We start from the raw sequence: 17,877 nt of genomic DNA, 5'->3' as shown, positions 1-17,877 counted from the left end.
GGAGCCTTTTAGTCCACTATACAAGATATGGATGATTTATATAATCAACCCATATATTTAATTAGTTATCTTTTGATCACATAATTAATTCTAAATTAATTCTTGATCAAACTAATCAAATAATATTATTAATATATTAGAACTTATAATATATTAATAATCTCCAAGTGTTATTTCTCTCATTTAGTCTATCCAATTGCATGATGCCATGCAACCCAAATGGACCATGCCGGGTCGGGTCAAGTACATACCAGAAATAGTTATGGACTTAGACACCTTATCCAACAGTCTCCCACTTGGATAAGTCTAATAACTATTACTGCAAGTATGACTTCAGGAACCGATCGGCAATCGTAGCTCTTTACAAGGTTTCTCGAAACTGAGAAGATGATGGTACGCCATTTAAGATAAGTGATCATATAATCCTCTGTTCTAGATATCAGTCGGACAAATACATGGAACAATGTCTTACTTATTGTCCAACAATTTGTTTCCCGATTTCCGATTTGTTTGACAAAGAACTTCATTGAACACATCAATTTAGTTATGACCGGGCCCGGTACATAGGTCAAAACAAAATCATCGAGGGGCCCAGATATCAGCTTCTAATCCAAGAAGGAACAGATAAACTTTGACTCATATGTTTGTTCTACTACTCATTGAATTACACACAAGAGCGCGATTTATAACATCGAGTTACCAATGCATTTTTCGTACAATCAATGCATAACCAACTTGTAAGTAACAAATCATATCTCTAGGTTTAAAGACTTATATGATATTACCGTCTCACGATCACTCGAGATAGAATTCCATGAAGTGATTCCAGTGAGCGTGGGTTGAGTCCAATGCTCAGAACTTATGAGCACTCATGATTGTTGTAGCCTTGTCCAAGACCTCTACAACCAAACATGACAGTCTTGATTCATACCTACTTCCGACATATGACCGACTGTGGAGGTTTGAATAATATGTTATACCAAACAAAATTATTCTGGAAGTCAAAACATGCAAAAGAAATATAGTAAACGATCGACAAGAGATAGCAACACTTTACTCATAAATAAAACACTTTTATTCATCATCAAATGTCAATTACACTTTACAAATTTCGAGGTTATCTAACTATTAGATCTAATATCATCCTTCAGCCCTATGCTCCGAGCATGCTGGAGATGCTTAATCCGAGTCAGTCCCTTCGTGAGGGGATCTGCCGGATTCTCATCTGATGATACCCTCTTTGCCACGAGGAGTCCTTCTTCGATCCGATGTCTGATGAAATGGTATTTTCTATCGATGTGTCTGGATCTCCCGTGATCCCTTGGTTCCTTGGCTAAGGCAACAACACTTTCACTATCACAGAAAATTTCCATTGGCTCTTTAATAGCTGGTACAACTCCAAGGTCTCCAATGAAGTTCCTCAACCATAACGCCTCCTTTGCCGCCTCGCTAGCTGCAATATACTCTGATTCACAAGTAGAATCTGCCACTGTCTCTTGCTTGGAACTCTTCCAAGAAATTTCTCCTCCATTTAGGGTAAAGACCCAGCCCGACTGAGAGCGGAAGTTATCCCTATCAGTCTGGAAGCTAGCATCACTATACCCTACAACTCTCAAGTCATCACTCCCACCGAGGGTAAGGACCCAGTCCTTAGTCCTTCGTAGGTACTTGAGAATATTCTTTACCGCAGTCCAGTGTGCCTTGCCAGGGTTCCCCTGAAACCTGCTAACCATGCTCAGGGCAAAAGCTACATCAGGTCGAGTACACGTCATAGCATACATGATCGATCCTACAGCCGAAGCATAAGGTACTCGACTCATTTGTGCTATCTCAGCCTCAGTGCTAGGGCTTTGTGTCTTACTCAGTTTGGCGTTACTCTGGATGGGCAACTCTCCTTTCTTGGAGTCTTGCATTCTGAATCTCTTCAGAACCTTCTCCAAGTAGGTACTTTGACTAAGTCCAATTAGTCTTTTACTCCGATCTCTCAAGATCCTTATCCCCAAAATATAGGCAGCTTCACCAAGGTCCTTCATAGCGAAACACTTTCCAAGCCAGGACTTTACTTCCTGCAGGGTTGGAATGTCGTTTCCTATGAGTAGTATGTCATCCACATACAATACCAAAAAGCTAACTATACTCCCACTAGCCTTGACATATACACAAGATTCATCTTCACTCCTAGAAAAGCCAAATTCCTTGATCTTTTCATCAAAGCAAAGATTCCATCTGCGAGGTGCTTGCTTTAATCCATAAATGGATTTCTCAAGCTTACACACTCTATTAGGGTACTTGTTGCTGACAAAACCCTCTGGCTGACTCATGTAAACATCTTCAGCCAACTTCCCATTAAGGAAAGCGGTTTTGACATCCATTTGCCAAATTTCATAGTCATGAAATGCGGCTATGGCTAACAGAACCCGAATAGACTTGATCTTGGCTACCGGAGAAAAGGTCTCATCATAATCCACTCCAAGAATTTGAGAGGAGCCCTTTGCAACCAGTCTAGCCTTATAAGTGTGTACTTTACCATCCATGTTGGTCTTCTTCTTGAAGACCCATTTGCACCCTACAGTCTTTCAACCTGGTACATTCTCAACCAAGTTCCAAACTTGATTGTCATACATGGATTGTATCTCGCTATCCATAGCCTCTTTCCATTTAGCAGACTCGGGGCCTGCCATGGCTTCCTCGTAGCTGTTAGGGTCATCTTGACTTACTAGTGTCCCATCACTAATAAGTGTCTCACCTTCTGCAGTAATATGGAATCCATAGTAATGCTCAGGTGCACTCCTAACTCTCGTGGAACGCCTCAGAGGTACAGATTCGTCAATTGGCTCAACAGGAGTTTCCTCCTCAAGTTGAGGGCTAGAGTTTGAAGTTCCTTCACCACTTGACTCTTGAATTTCTTCAAGATCAACTTGCCTCCCACTGTCTCCTTGGCTTATAAACTCTCTTTCTCGAAAGACTCCTCTTCTTGCTACAAAGACCACATTGTCACTAGGTCTGTAGAAGAGGTAACCAAAGGATTGCTGTGGGTAGCCGATGAAAATACACCTCTCGCTTCGGGGTTCGAGCTTATCATGAGTCTCGCATCTCACGAAAGCCTCGCAACCCCAAATCTTGATGTGGTCTAGTTTAGGTACTTTACCAGTCCACATCTCGTGAGGAGTTTTGGCAACTTTCTTTGTAGGGACTAGATTAAGGATATGTGCGGCAGTCTCAAATGCATACCCCCAGAATGAGATTGGTAGCGAAGCTCGACTCATCATGGAACGAACCATGTCCAACAAGGTTCGATTACGCCTCTCAGCCACACCATTCAACTGCGGTGTCCTGGGAGGTGTCAATTGTGAGACAATCCCACATTCCCTTAGATAGTCGAGGAACTCTGAACTAAGATACTCACCACCTCGATCGGATCGAAGCATCTTAATGTTCCTGCCCAATTGATTCTCGACTTCCTGTTTAAATTCCTTAAACTTCTCGAAAGTCTCTGACTTATGCTTGATTAAGTAGACATATCCATATCTACTGTAATCATCAATAAAAGTCAAATAATAACGATTAGCATCCCTTGTGGCATGTTTGAATGGCCCACACACATCCGTGTGTATAAGGTCCAACAAACCTTCACCCCTTTCACACGAGCCTGTGAAGGGTGAGTTCGTCATTTTTCCAAGTAAGCATGATTCGCAACTATCATTTGACTTTAGGTCAAACGACTCCAAGACTCCATCCTTTTGGAGTTGGCCTATGCGTTTCTTGCTTATATGTCCAAGACGACAATGCCATAATGATGCTTTATCCAAGTTATTATTATTAGTAGAATCAATACACAAAACATTATTTCCTATGTTATCTACAACAGATACAGCTTCATACACACCATCACAAGGTAATGCTTTAAAATAAAGTACATTATTAAAGAAAGCATTAATCGAACCAACTTCATTATCAAACGAAAAGGTGAAACCTTGTTTGTACAATGCATGAAAGGAAATAATATTTCTTGCCATTTCTGGCGAATAACAACATTTATTCAAATCTAAATTTAACCCACTACTTAGCGATAAAGTATAAGCTCCAATCTTGGTGACAGGTGTAACTTTCCTATTCCCCATGATTAAGTTTATTCTTCCTTGCTCCACATTCTCACTTCTTCCTAGTCCCTGCAAGTCACAACAAATATGAATACCGCAACCGGTATCAAGGACCCAAGATTTCGAATGGGGTGAGTTATTAGAAATGATAGTGTAAATACCTGCATGGTTGGGTTTGACTTTCCCATCCTTCACATCCTGCTGGTACTTTGGGCAGTTCCGCTTCCAATGAGCTTTTTCATGGCAATAGAAGCATTCAGCCTCTTTTGGGTCAGAAGAAGGAGTAATGAAACCTTTCTTGGTTCCACTTGAAGAAGAGCCATCAAGGGTCCGAGCCTTGGTACCCTTCGAAGATCTCTTTCTCTTCCTCCCTCGACTTTGCCCGATTGCCAAGACCGGAGTTGAGTCTGGAGTAGGAGTGATAGCAACCGACTTCCCCTTAAGACCTGTTTCTGCGGTCTTGAGAAGTCCCTGAAGTTTGCTGAGGGTGACCTCTTCCTTGTTCATGTGATATGTCATGCGGAATTGATCATAGCACGATGGTAAGGAGTGCAAAATGATATCTATTGCAAGCTCCTCAGGGAAGTTCACATTAAGCTTCAGCAAACGATCCACATACCTTTGCATTTTCTGCATGTGGCTCATGACGGAATCTCCGTCCTTCATCATGGTTGTTATCATGGAGCAGATGACTTCGTACCTCTCTTGTCGTGCACTTTGATGGTATCTTTCCATCAAATCTTGGTGCATTTCATAAGGGTAGAAATCCTCATAAGACTTTTGGAGTTCAGCTGTCATTGTGGCCAACATGATGCAAGCCACCTTGGTTGCATCTCTTTCATGAGTATGAAAGTCAGCGATCTCCTGGGGAGTTGCAGTGGACTCATCAATTTCCTTAAGCTCCTTGTCAAGGACATATTCTTTGTCCTCATAGCGGGTAATCATCCTGATGTTTCTCCATTTATTGAAGTTGGATCCATCAAAGGTGACTTTCCCACACAAACTCATAAGAGTAAAGGAGCCATTAGGATTCGAGCCAGAAGCATTATTTGAAGACATCTGAAAAAGAAGAACAAGTTTAGTATAGATTTAAGAGAGTCCTTAATAAAACACCCAAATGTAATATTAAGGCTAGGATCCAATCACAATATAATATAACTTAGAAGAGGTATGCCGTAATCTAAGCTATACCATATTTGAAAGGTAGGTGAATGACGATTCACCAATTTCCACCACGAAAACCGAAATAGATATTAGGTTTTTATTGGTTTTAGAAATTCCTAGATTCTTTGAGATTCAATGAACTTTTCAAAGGCATGTTTCAATCTCGAGAGTGCCCTCCAAGTTTTGTGACTGGGATACCGAGGATCACAAAACGAGGTGTGAAGTAACCATGCAAGTCACTTGGTACCCTTAAAGTTTATCACTCAATTGATGTGCCGGTAAACCACACATGCTCCACCGATACTATAATAAACCTTAAGTCACCCTTTACCTACCTTGTTAAGTCCAAGTTAGTGTGCCGGTTAACCACACACGCTCCACCAACGACTTAGACAAGTGTAAAGTGTAATTTCATGGATTAGCACCTTATTCACATTTTCCTAAAGTAACTAAGATTGGGAATTTAATAAAACATTTAGTTACTTTATTATATTCATCATACTTTGAATGAGAATTTACAAGTCCTTGTCTTACCCGTTCGGCTAACGACCCTCCACCAGTCAAGCAAGCGGTGGGTGAGAGTAAACACCCATTAAGTCACCATTTTATAGGCAACAACCTTATACCCACCTTATAGACCGGCTTCGTGAATGAGGCGTACTAGCGGTAAGACGACTTTATTCTTATATATATATATATATATATATATATATATATATATATATATATATATATATAATTATTAAATCATCATAATATAAGTATAAGGGTTGAATTTTAACTTTTAAAATTCTAGGGGTTGGAACTTAAAGTTTTAACTTAACTTTACTTGTTCCAAAACTTGAGGGCAAGTTTTGTAACTTTCAAAACTTTTCATTTCTTGTAACTTATGAGTTTAATAGAGTAATAAAATGAAGACTCTTCATTTTTCTAGCTCTTGTGTTTTTAATGGTTTTAATTCAAGTGTGACTCTTGGTTTTCCATAACTTAAGGATAAGTTATGGACTTCATTAAAACACATTATGATCAAGAATTAATCTACCACATAGGTTACAAATAATTCCTATGATCATCTAAAACATCATAAGAACAAGAACATGAATATGAACACAATCAAAAATTACATTTAAAACTTTGTAATTTTGATAACTAGTTGTTTGTAAATGAATTAGCAAAGACATTACACCACCAAAAACAAGTTTTCAATTACCAAAAAAGTTTAGGGTAATGTTTCTAATTCATTTCCAGCAACTAAATCGAAATTCTGCAATCAGTCGACCCTACTCGCCGAGTGCATGAACTCACTCGCCGAGTTGGTTGAAGATACTCATGAACTCGACGAGTCCCCCCTATAGACTCGACGAGTCCATTCGCAGACAGCAAGATTTCCGATTCTTTTTTCAACTTTTAAGCACAAATAAGAGCAAACAAGCCTAGGCTCTGATACCACTGATGGGTTTTGAGCATTCTAACACTTCCTAAGTGTACATGCAACCCTAATAACCTTGGATCTATGTTTGTCTAATTATCATGCAAAGTTGAATTCCAAGGTTATATTCCTATCTAGCATACATGGGGAACAATTTTAACTTAAAGTATAGATAGAATAACTTACCTTGTTGTTGTTTGTGTTCCTTGAAACCTTGTGAGCCTAGCACCCCAAGTGTGATGCCTCAAATGCTTCACACAACACCAAATGCTCTTGGAAGAACTTATGAGAGAACACACACTTCTCAAAATCGGCCAAGCCCTCTTGTTTCTTAGTGTAGCCGATTTTAGGTGGAGAACATGTTACTTATATAGTGTTGACACATCTAGGGTTAAACCCTAATGTGTCATGACTCTTCATTTCCATGACCCATGGGTTTGTAACTCCCATGGAGCATCCATGGAGCATCCTATGGGTGGAACCCAACTTGATAGTCCATGGAGCCTTTTAGTCCACTATACAAGATATGGATGATTTACATAATCAACCCATATATTTAATTAGTTATCTTTTGATCACATAATTAATTCTAAATTAATTCTTGATCAAACTAATCAAATAATATTATTAATATATTAGAACTTATAATATATTAATAATCTCCAAGTGTTATTTCTCTCATTTAGTCTATCCAATTGCATGATGCCATGCAACCCAAATGGACCATGCCGGGTCGGGTCAAGTACATACCAGAAATAGTTATGGACTTAGACACCTTATCCAACACTTTCCTCTCTTCCTGAAGCGGATCACACCCTTCCAGTGTGAGACCTTCAGCAATACCATATCGTCGACCTAAAACTCCAACTCGGATCACCGCCGGTCGATATCACTTTTCTACCAACTACGAGCAGTCTATAATCACTATCTGATCTGTTGAATCTGCTCGGTAGTTTTCAAAACCACACCGGTTAATAGCTCGAAAGGTGGAACACCAATGCTGGAGTGAAAGCTATTGTTGTAGGAGAACTCTTCAAGGGGTACGTAGGAGTCCTAACTCCCACCAAAACCAATGACGCAGTTCCTCATGGAACTTCTGCTAGAAACGGGAGGTGAATCAAACATCGTGGTCTGAGAAAATAAAAACTGGCACCCCGTGGTGAGCAACGATCTCGTGGATATACATATCGGCCAGCTTCTCGACTGACAAATTCTCCCGAATTGCCAGAAAATGGGCACTCTTGGTCAATCGATCCACGATGACCCATATAGCATCATATCCCTTTGTCGTCCTTGGCAACTTGGTGATAAAGTCCATCATGATTTGCTCCTATTTCCACATAGGAACCTCCAGAGGCTGCAGCTTGCCATGCGACCTATGGTGCTCGTCCTTGACCATCTTGGGGGGAAATAGACACCGTAACCGGTTAAAATAAACCGGAGGGTAGGTCGGGCACCCAGATATACCTGATGGTATGTTTATGATATGGTATTATATGGTAGTGGTAGGGGTGAAATAGACCCCGTAACCGGTTGAAATAAATCGGAGGGTAGGTTGGGCACCCAGATATGTCTGACAGGGGTTGGTCGGGCACCTCGGTATGCATGAAGGGGGTAGGTCAAACACCCTGATATGTCTGAAAGCGGTAGGTCGGGCACCCCGGTATGCCTAACATGGGTAGGTTGAGCACCCAGGTATGCTTAGCAGGGTAGGTCGGGCACCCAGATATACCTGGCAATATGTTTATTGTATGGTATGTGGTATGATTGGGGGGGGGGGGGGTGGGGGGGAACTCACTAAGCTTCGTGCTTACGGTTTTCAGTTTTGGTTTCAGGTACCTATTTTTCAAAAGGAAAGGAGCTGACATGATCGTAGTGCATCACCCCATGATTTCCGCACATGAGATCTTTGTGAGTTATACTCTGATGTTGTTTTATTATGACATGTTTTGATTATTGACATATTGGTTTTGATATGAATGACATGATGAATGTTTTTAGACTATTGGTTTTATAATTACTTAATCAAAAATGAAAATTTTGGTCTTAAATTTTAGGATGTTACACCAACTTTGAAAATCACGTGTCTACTCTCTCTTTTTCTCCGAGCGCAGAATGTTGGAAATACATAACCCTTGTTAATGATAGTGACATCCCAATTCGTCTACCAATCACTTAACTCCAGGCTGTAATACTCGAATCAATCATCACAATCACTTCCTCCTTGAGTCTCGCGAATCATTTGACACTACTTGAGCAAGGCCCTGCAGACCTCAAAATTAATTACCTTTCATGGGTTTGCACCATTGAAACCTAAACAGACATGTCCACTAAGACCCAAACAATCACCAAACCCATCCTCATCATGGACGAACATACCTGATAAACCGATAAAGGCGGAGATACATTGCAACGAATCATGGTGACAAACCATTCCATCTTCCTTAACCAGTTCTTTAGAATTCCCTAAATTTTCCTCAAGTCGAGTATGGATCCTATGCTTTCAGTAGTACGGGCCCAATACTACCTTCCACACCTATCCATACTTTCCTTAAGAATCATCTCGGATCCTCTAAGTAACTACTCATGTCCACATCCGTCATATCCATTCTTATACACCCATTCTCAAATGAATACTCGTCGCTAAAAAGGACAAGCCAACCCACTACAGAACATCCTAGGCTCTCCAATGTTCCCGATCTCACTCTACCATCAGTTTCTGATGAACTCCCAATAATTTCAGTTAACTGTTTCATGAATACAATCACATGTGACAAAGCTTAGATAATCCTTCAAGTAAAAGACTCATTCGTACAACAGTTAGACGCAAACAATAGTTGCACAGTAGGGTTAAATCCGTTACTGTAACGTCCCAAAATCTGATCCAAAATTTTCATTTTTAACTTAAATAAAATAGTATTATAAAAACATTATCCATACAACCCAAATGAAAATAAGTATATCAAAGATCATAACAGTTAGAGTGATATCTCAACAGCGGAATCCATATGGTGTGTGTGATGCAGTCAACTCGAGTTCTTCCCCTTTGAACCAGAAGTACCTGAAACATAAACTGAAAACCGTAATCACAAATCTTAGTGAGTTCCCCATAATATCCTATACCATACATAATAAATCATATACTGGTCCCCTGCCTTACATCGAGCCCCGCCCGAGCCCCACTCGGTATACAAATCTGTAATTCTTAGGCCCCAGCTGACGTTGGGCCCCACCCACTATACACATACAATACAAATCTCATAACCATGCTAACACATACAATGATCATAAACAAAAGCATATGATTCAATCATTAGGCCTTGACCGACATCGAGCCCCATCCGGTATACATAACAACACATAATACATGCAAGGGTCATGCAGACTCCTAGCATCCTAACATAAACAACAAGGGTTGGCATTGGTGCCTTAGACCTGCTAAACCCAGTGAGGAAACTCACTTTAACTGTTGAATCTCACTGAAAATCCTTGGCTGTTGGTCCAATGAATCCTCGAGCTAATCAATACCAAAACAACACCCAATTAACATTTGAGTTCCAATCCATAACCATAAGTCCAACAATACATACTTAGAGTAAAAAGAACATTTTATACCTCACCTAGTTAGGCCCAAGGCTAAGGCCCAAACTCAAAATCTAAAAGGCCCAAAACCAAATAATCATCCAAGGCCCACTTATGGCCCAATTTTAGAAATTGGGCCCAAACCCTTCATTGGCCTTACCTTAAATCCCAACAACATTTCCTAGTCCAAAATACTTGTATTCAGATGGCCCAATAAGAACCCAAGCATCCAAGCCCAATAAAGTGGTCCAAAATTGAAGCCCAAAATGCTAAGCCCAACAGACTGAGTATGTGGGGCGTACTCGGTTGTATGCTAAGAGTACTTGCTAAATGGCTTGTGCACCGTACGTGCAGACGTGTAAGCCCAACATACTAACCCAATAAGCCAAATTCCATATTAATCACTTAATGCTTAAGACCAGAAGTCCAAACCACAGATCCAAGTCCTAATAAGCGTCTATAACCATAAACTCCTGACTTAGTGACTTACATGCCCCATAAAGACTCAACTTACAAATATAACACTCTACTTTCATTAAATGGACATAAGCTCTTGCATGGATGGGTTTAAACCCTAAAGATGCCAACTTTATGAATCTATAACCTCAGAAACACCAAGAGTGGCAACTCATAGCTCTTAGAGTGGTATCAAACCACTAGGTCTCATTCTTGGGGCCAGAAGGGACCAAAACTTATATATAATAGATCTAAGCTATAAATGAACAATTTCATAGCTTTATACCTCAAACAAGCTAGAAATAAGGTAACTAGTCAAGATCCACAAGCTCTTCCTTGATCCACCACCTTGTACCAAGCTTCTACTTCTTGAATATGGACTAAAGCACACCAAAATGGACACAATGAGCTCAAAACACAATGAGAGGCTTAGGGTTTCGAATATGAATCTTAAGGGTCAGAGGAGGCTGAGAAATAAGGGTTCCATAAGCCATAAAGATGAATATATAGTGGCCAACCCATAAATTAGGGTTTCATTAAGCACACGTACGCCCCACGTACGCAAACAGAACCCCATCTAACCCTCGTATGAGTACGCTAAACGTACCATATGGTACGCCCGACGTACAACATAAGGACCAAAATGCAATTATCAATACAAATGGGGTAATAATGAACATACCAGGATTCCAAGTGTTACAGTTGCTCTAAGATTATTTAAACCATGCAACATGTGGCTTAGCATATTCACTTAATAGTTAACTCACATCATCAAAGGTTCCACAAAGCACAAAGCAAGAAGCATTCATGCATTAACACTCCAAACCACAGCCAAACACAGGACATATCAAGCTCACTTCCTACTAATAAAGATTCCAATTCTAGTATAACATCCGATTCCTCTTAGGCTACAAAGCATCACATATCAAGCCAATCTATCCAATCATCTGAAATCCGTACTAGCATGTAATTCTAAAAGCTCAAACAACCAAGAATATAAAGGCATCTTTCCTAGCATGAAATCCTGAGTAGAGCATTAGCTCTAATGTAGCATAAAATTCCCATAACAAACATGTATGGATATTATTGGAATCACTTACTTGAGCTCGATTGATTGCACGCACCACACCCCTTTTATTTTATTAGAAAATCCTTTAATAAAACTTTTATTTTATGAAAAATCTACCAAACCCTCATTTTGAGTTCAGACACATCCAAGAGTATGCCCGAATCCCTCAAACCAAAGCTCTGATACCAACTTGAAACGACCCAATAATTATAAGGTAAAATTTTCATTTTTATTTCAACCATAAACATATTTAATCCATTTTAAACATTAAAAAGTATATCAGAGTAAAATAATTATCAGAGTACAATCCCAAAATCACAAAGTGCGAAAAACATGGGTGGTTGCGGCACAGTCACGTCGGGCCCTTCCTTTTCAGATAGCAGGGGTAAAATGGTCCTTATTTCACTTATACCTCAAAAAAGATAGCAGCGGTTGTATATTTTACAAAACAAACCATTATTTCATTATATATAATTATTTATAGACTATTAACATAGTTATATTCAACCAATTTAACCAAAAATGATTGTATATATACAGGGGCAGAAACGAACTCTAGAGAAGGTTCTGTGTTCACTCCCTCTCGATTTTGAGAAGGAATGCTGAGAAAATCAATTTTCCCTTCCAATTAATCCACGTAAGACTAAAAATAGATGCCATGTCATTTATAATTTAAGTTTATTAAAATGATCAAGTAAATTTTTTTGACCAACAGATGCCAGTTACCAACCAGTTAGATTTGACCAAAAGGTAAATTTGGTTGGTGTTTTGCATACAACATTTGGCAACTGGAATTGAATAATCTTGAGGAATAAAACCTAAATTTTAACTTAACGGCAAATAAGAAGAGCTTAGCAGATTAAAGATTTCAATTATTTATAAAAAGCATTAAAATATGTTATATTTGTAATTACCAAATCGGAGAAACAATATTTTGATTCATACTGAAAGAAATAAGCATAACAATAAATGATGAAACAACATATCAGAGGCATTGACAGGTATGTAAGTAGGACTAACTTGTTATCAAATAATGAATAAAAGATATAATAACGTGTCTTAGTCTTGTTACATGTAGTAGTACAAGCAATTTTCTCACTATTATCATAACCTACAAGTGTCAATAAGAAAGTCAAATATTTTATGGAAGTAGTTTTGGCTTTTAATAAACATAAAAGAGCCAAATACTAATGATATATCGGTGTATATAGATGAATTTTCCCTCCAAAAAACAAAAAAAATTAGATTCCTATGATGATTAAGACTATTTCCACATGCAATAAATACAAACAAGGACTCGATAATCACAATCTTATTACCAATAAAGTTACCACTTCAAAGAGACATTTCATCAAATGAGGCGTGTGCATAATAGCTGCTATGAAGTTAAATTGAAAATGTAAGAGGAAAAAAAATACAAATATAGTAACGGTGAGACTCATTTGTACCCAAGAGTTCATTGGTTCAAAGCACGGTGGTGTATCCCCTAAAAAGGATCAGGTAAGGCTTCTTACAGCGATAACATAATTGATAACCTTTCTTCTCATGTTCGAGAGGTGAGAAACTCTCTGAGCTCAAATGAACATTACAAAATTTGGCTTAGCTATTCAACTCCCGACTAATGGTTAAATACCCCACTAAGAGACCAAAATGGAGAAAATTTCCACTTAACTCCCAACAATCTTCTTCATTTCAAACTTCTCTTGTATCAACACAAAAATAGGTTTGACAACGAATAAAAGCAAGGGATCTGATGGCTAGTCAAATGGACAAGTTCTCCAATTCGACAATTGATGAAGAATCAAAATCAAAATGCTAAATCAAATACCTTTAATGTTACTTTTGAGATATTATAGGGGAGATATAAATGGTCAGGGATGGAAGGAGACGCCAAGGAATGTGGCAGAAGGAACGGGGATAAGAGAAGGAAGTGATTAACGAGTAACAGAACCGTCAATCTCTGACGTTCTGAGTGAGAGGAGTCATTGGATATCTCTAAACAATTTTGAGAGGTGTATCTCAAAGCATAGTTCTTTCATTGATTTTTGAAGACAAGACCCTAGATGGAAGGAGAAAGCAAGATATGGCAGCAGATGAAACAGTAAGGAGAGAAGGAGATGAAAACAAGATTAAAGATGGAAACCTAGGAGAAATTGAGAAATTATTTAATGTTTTGAGAGAGAGAGAGAGAGAGAGAGCAATAAATAAATTGATCTCGAACCAGAGATGTGTGAAAAAAGTCCTAGAATCGTGATTTTGTGCTCAGGAATACATAGACGGTGTTTTGTTAAAAGAAACATAAAACGACATGTCTACACGACACACGTTTTATAATAGGCGCGCTTTATGTTTTTTTTTCTTTTCTGACACTAATTTTAGGGCACGCACAAATGTGTATTCTCTATCCTTCAAATTTTAGAAAATTAACATTATTTTTAGGACAAAAAAAAATATGTATCGTAGATTCATGTGTGTCAGTGTCCGCATGTCATTAAAGGACTGTTTTTAATAGTGTATGATGTTTAGATGGATAAAGTTTTAAAATTTATCCATAACAAGGTCACAAACTTTCAAGATCTAAACTTTATGCATTAAAGTGACCAAAAGCTCATAACACTTAAAACTAGCTAGATCAACAAATGCATCATCAAGATTCAAACTCTATACCTCTAAAAGATAAATCAAGGTGAATAAAGTCTGGATTTAAAAGCTCCAGTGCAACCAACACTTCTCTAATGAGCTCTTTCTCCATCAAGATGCACCAAGAATACTCCAAAGCACTTAAAAACACCTCCTTTTTTTATCACATGACTCAAACTAGGGTTAGGGTTTCAAGGAAGGGTGTTGGAGAGGTGGAGGCTAAGAATGGAATGAGTTTGGGGAAGTTAAGGAGCTTAAATACGGCTCAAATCACATATATATGGTTTGGGCACTGATCGTGTAAGCCTAACATACTCCATGTATGCGTAGTGTTCCCAACATACTTGACTAAGCCCTAAAATCTGTCTAACTTCAAACGGTCATAACTTCTTCGTTCTAACTCCATTTTCGACGATCTTTATATCCATGGAAAGGTAATGAGAAGCTGTGCAATCCTATCAACTCTCTTTTGCCTTAAAACTTTCCCATCTTAAAATCCAAAATGCATAAAAGGGCCGAACTATTAATTTACGGTTATACCCATGGGTTCCAAAGCACCAACCGAAGTCTCGAATCACCTAATCCACATTACCTACATCCAAATGAACATAAATCTCTCTCTCCCTCAAGACCCGAAGCATTATGATAACTGGGTCACGACCCCAAATTATATTACGATTCGAAACAAGGTGTTACACTAAGATAGTCGAAATAGAAAAATAACATAGGGATATTCGAAACAAAAAATAACATGGATATAATCTGAACAAAAAATAATACATGGATCGTCTGAATGAAAAAAGTAACACACTGATAGTTAGTTTGATTGAAAAAAATAACATAAAAGTAGTCCGAACAAAAAAATATATTTAATGTTAATAATAATAATATGTATTTTTTTAAAAATATTAAAAAAAAAAGAAATAACAAAAAAGACAACAAAAAAAAACAAAAACAATGAAAGTTAAAAAAAAAAAAAAAAAAAAAAAAAAAAAAAAAAAAACAAGGTAACTAAAATACAAAAAGGTGTTGAAATGGGAATTAGGGGTACACAAAAAAACCTTTTTTTTGCAAAATACACATATTTTTGTCAAATAAAACACTCATGAATTTTTTTGGCTATATGTTATAAGATTTTAGAGACTGGATGTGGTTTAGCCACAACCCTTGCCACGGTGGTAGGGGGAACACTGCCCCTACGCGGTTTCCAATGCAGTCTCGGTGGGTGTGCTAGAATTTGGTTGCACTTCTGCTTGCTTTCCTCTTTCCCAAAACGGTCAAAGTATTTTGAAATTCAATTTTTTTCATTTATTTTTATTTTACCTATATATAAAACCTACCATCCCTTAATTTATCAAACTTTAATTAAATTTCTTATCTTTCATTATCTTTTTTTTTTTTTTTCAAAAACTCTTAACATGTTTCATTCCAACAACCCAAACAACCAAAAAACATCCACTATAAACACCCCACGACCTTCTTACGATCAATCCATTTATTCGCCTCTATTTTATCACTATGACGGTATGTTACCGTGTTATCTATAATAACTCACATTACAACACTCACAACCAATATTACCAACACAAACACAACCATAACCCATAAACGACCTAAATTTTAATTTGTTTGAATTTTTATCTCAACCAGAAATTATTCAACAACACAATCACAACCACAAACATCTATTTCTGATTCTGATCCCGAAGTAGTGTTCGTATTGGCACAATCACGCATCGATATTTAAGAAGATGTAATAGCAAGAAAAGACCAAAAACTTTACCGTTTTTGGATGCGGATTAAAAAAAGGTTTTGCAAATGAATGAAGCTTCATGAGTATCATTTAAAACATAAAATTTACTCAAAATGGGGGAAGACAAACAAGGAATTCTTGTTGTTTAATGATTTTTGTGACAACATGACACATCAATGGAAAAGCGGAGAAAACGATGAAGTGGTTTTGAAGAAAGCTCTAAAAGTGTACCAAAAAGAAAACAAGAAGGACTTCAAGTTTATTGACTTTTGGAATCTCGTGAAAGATAACAAAAAATGGTTTATCTTCCAAATCATCATCCATCCTGAAGATTCCAAAAATCTGCAATTTGCGCGGGTACCCGCGCAACAGTTGTGCGACCGACCCCAGCTGCGCAGATTCCGAGTTCCAAATTACCCTCACATGGGGTGCACTCTGATTGTTGTGCGCGGCCATACTCCACCCTCGTAGCCTCTTGCGCGACCAAGAGAAAAATGCTACTCTCCTTTGCGCGACCACCACCTCAACCCATCAGCTATACAAGATTCGCGACCCACCCCAATACCCGACCCATACCGTATCTGTACCCACCTGATAACCCGCTCCATGTTCATTCCTACCCAGACCCGATCCACTATTCGACCCGTACCCACCCACATTTACCACCCACCCTTATAACTCCTTAACCCATCGGACCCCTTTCCCCCTTATTCATCTCGAAGAACTCATGCTCCCACCAACGACCAGCCTCCATACCGCTGCTTCCGACCAGCCACCAATGACGACTTCCGCTGCCGCTGCCTCCAATCAGCGCCACCCGCCATGACATCGACGCCACCAGTCACCGGTCACCAAACTCCTTCCTCTACAGACGACAACCGCCTTTTCTCCCAACTTCTCACCATTGCCAGAAAATTGCAAATTGCTCCAATTGCCCCTCCCGTTCGCTGCTACCCCAACGCTTCTCATCCAGACTCACCCCACACAATTCCGACCACCCTCCACCCTTTTACCACCGGAAACAGCCACTCCGCTACCACATTACCCTCGCTCGCCGAAAAAACGTCCAATCCTCATATCTCCGCCAATTCCTCTCCAAATTCAAATTTTCTTAGGGCATTCTTCACCAAATACTCATGGGAACAACAATCTACTATACATTTGGCCAAATGTTATCGCCGGAAAACCTAGCTCCGCTGCTAGCCACCGCCCATCGCCACCACTACTTTAGACCATATTTCAAAATTTTTGTTTCTCACCGGAGACTCAAAAGATTCAACCTTGTGGGTGAAATTCAAGCTTGGGTGCGGTTTAGCGGTTTTCTTTTCGGGTTTCAACACTCGAATTTGGTAAAGTCCTTTTAATTTTATTGCATTCAATTTCTAATTTGGATAGAATGATGCTATGCATTAGGTTGCTAAGAATTGAGTTGCTTTCAAATTATTGGATTACCCTACTTTGAATTGTGCCAAATTGCAAGTTTGGAGTATTTGTCCGGTTTATATTTTATTAGATTGATTGGATTAGTGTGAGGCGAGTGTGAGGGATAATTTTGCCCAAGTTTTTTTTTTTTTATATGTCTTTGCTAGGTTATATTAACAAGTGAAATGGGCAATAAAAAAACCATTCATGCATCTCATGGTTCTTCCCGTGAAGCTCTATCATCGCGCCCACCTAAAAATGT

The sequence above is a fragment of the Lactuca saligna genome, chromosome 8 (genome assembly GCF_052625555.1).
Source record: "Lactuca saligna cultivar CGN05327 chromosome 8, ASM5262555v1, whole genome shotgun sequence".
In the NCBI taxonomy this organism is placed as follows: domain Eukaryota; kingdom Viridiplantae; phylum Streptophyta; class Magnoliopsida; order Asterales; family Asteraceae; genus Lactuca; species Lactuca saligna.
Note: the sequence above shows the minus strand (reverse complement) of the source record.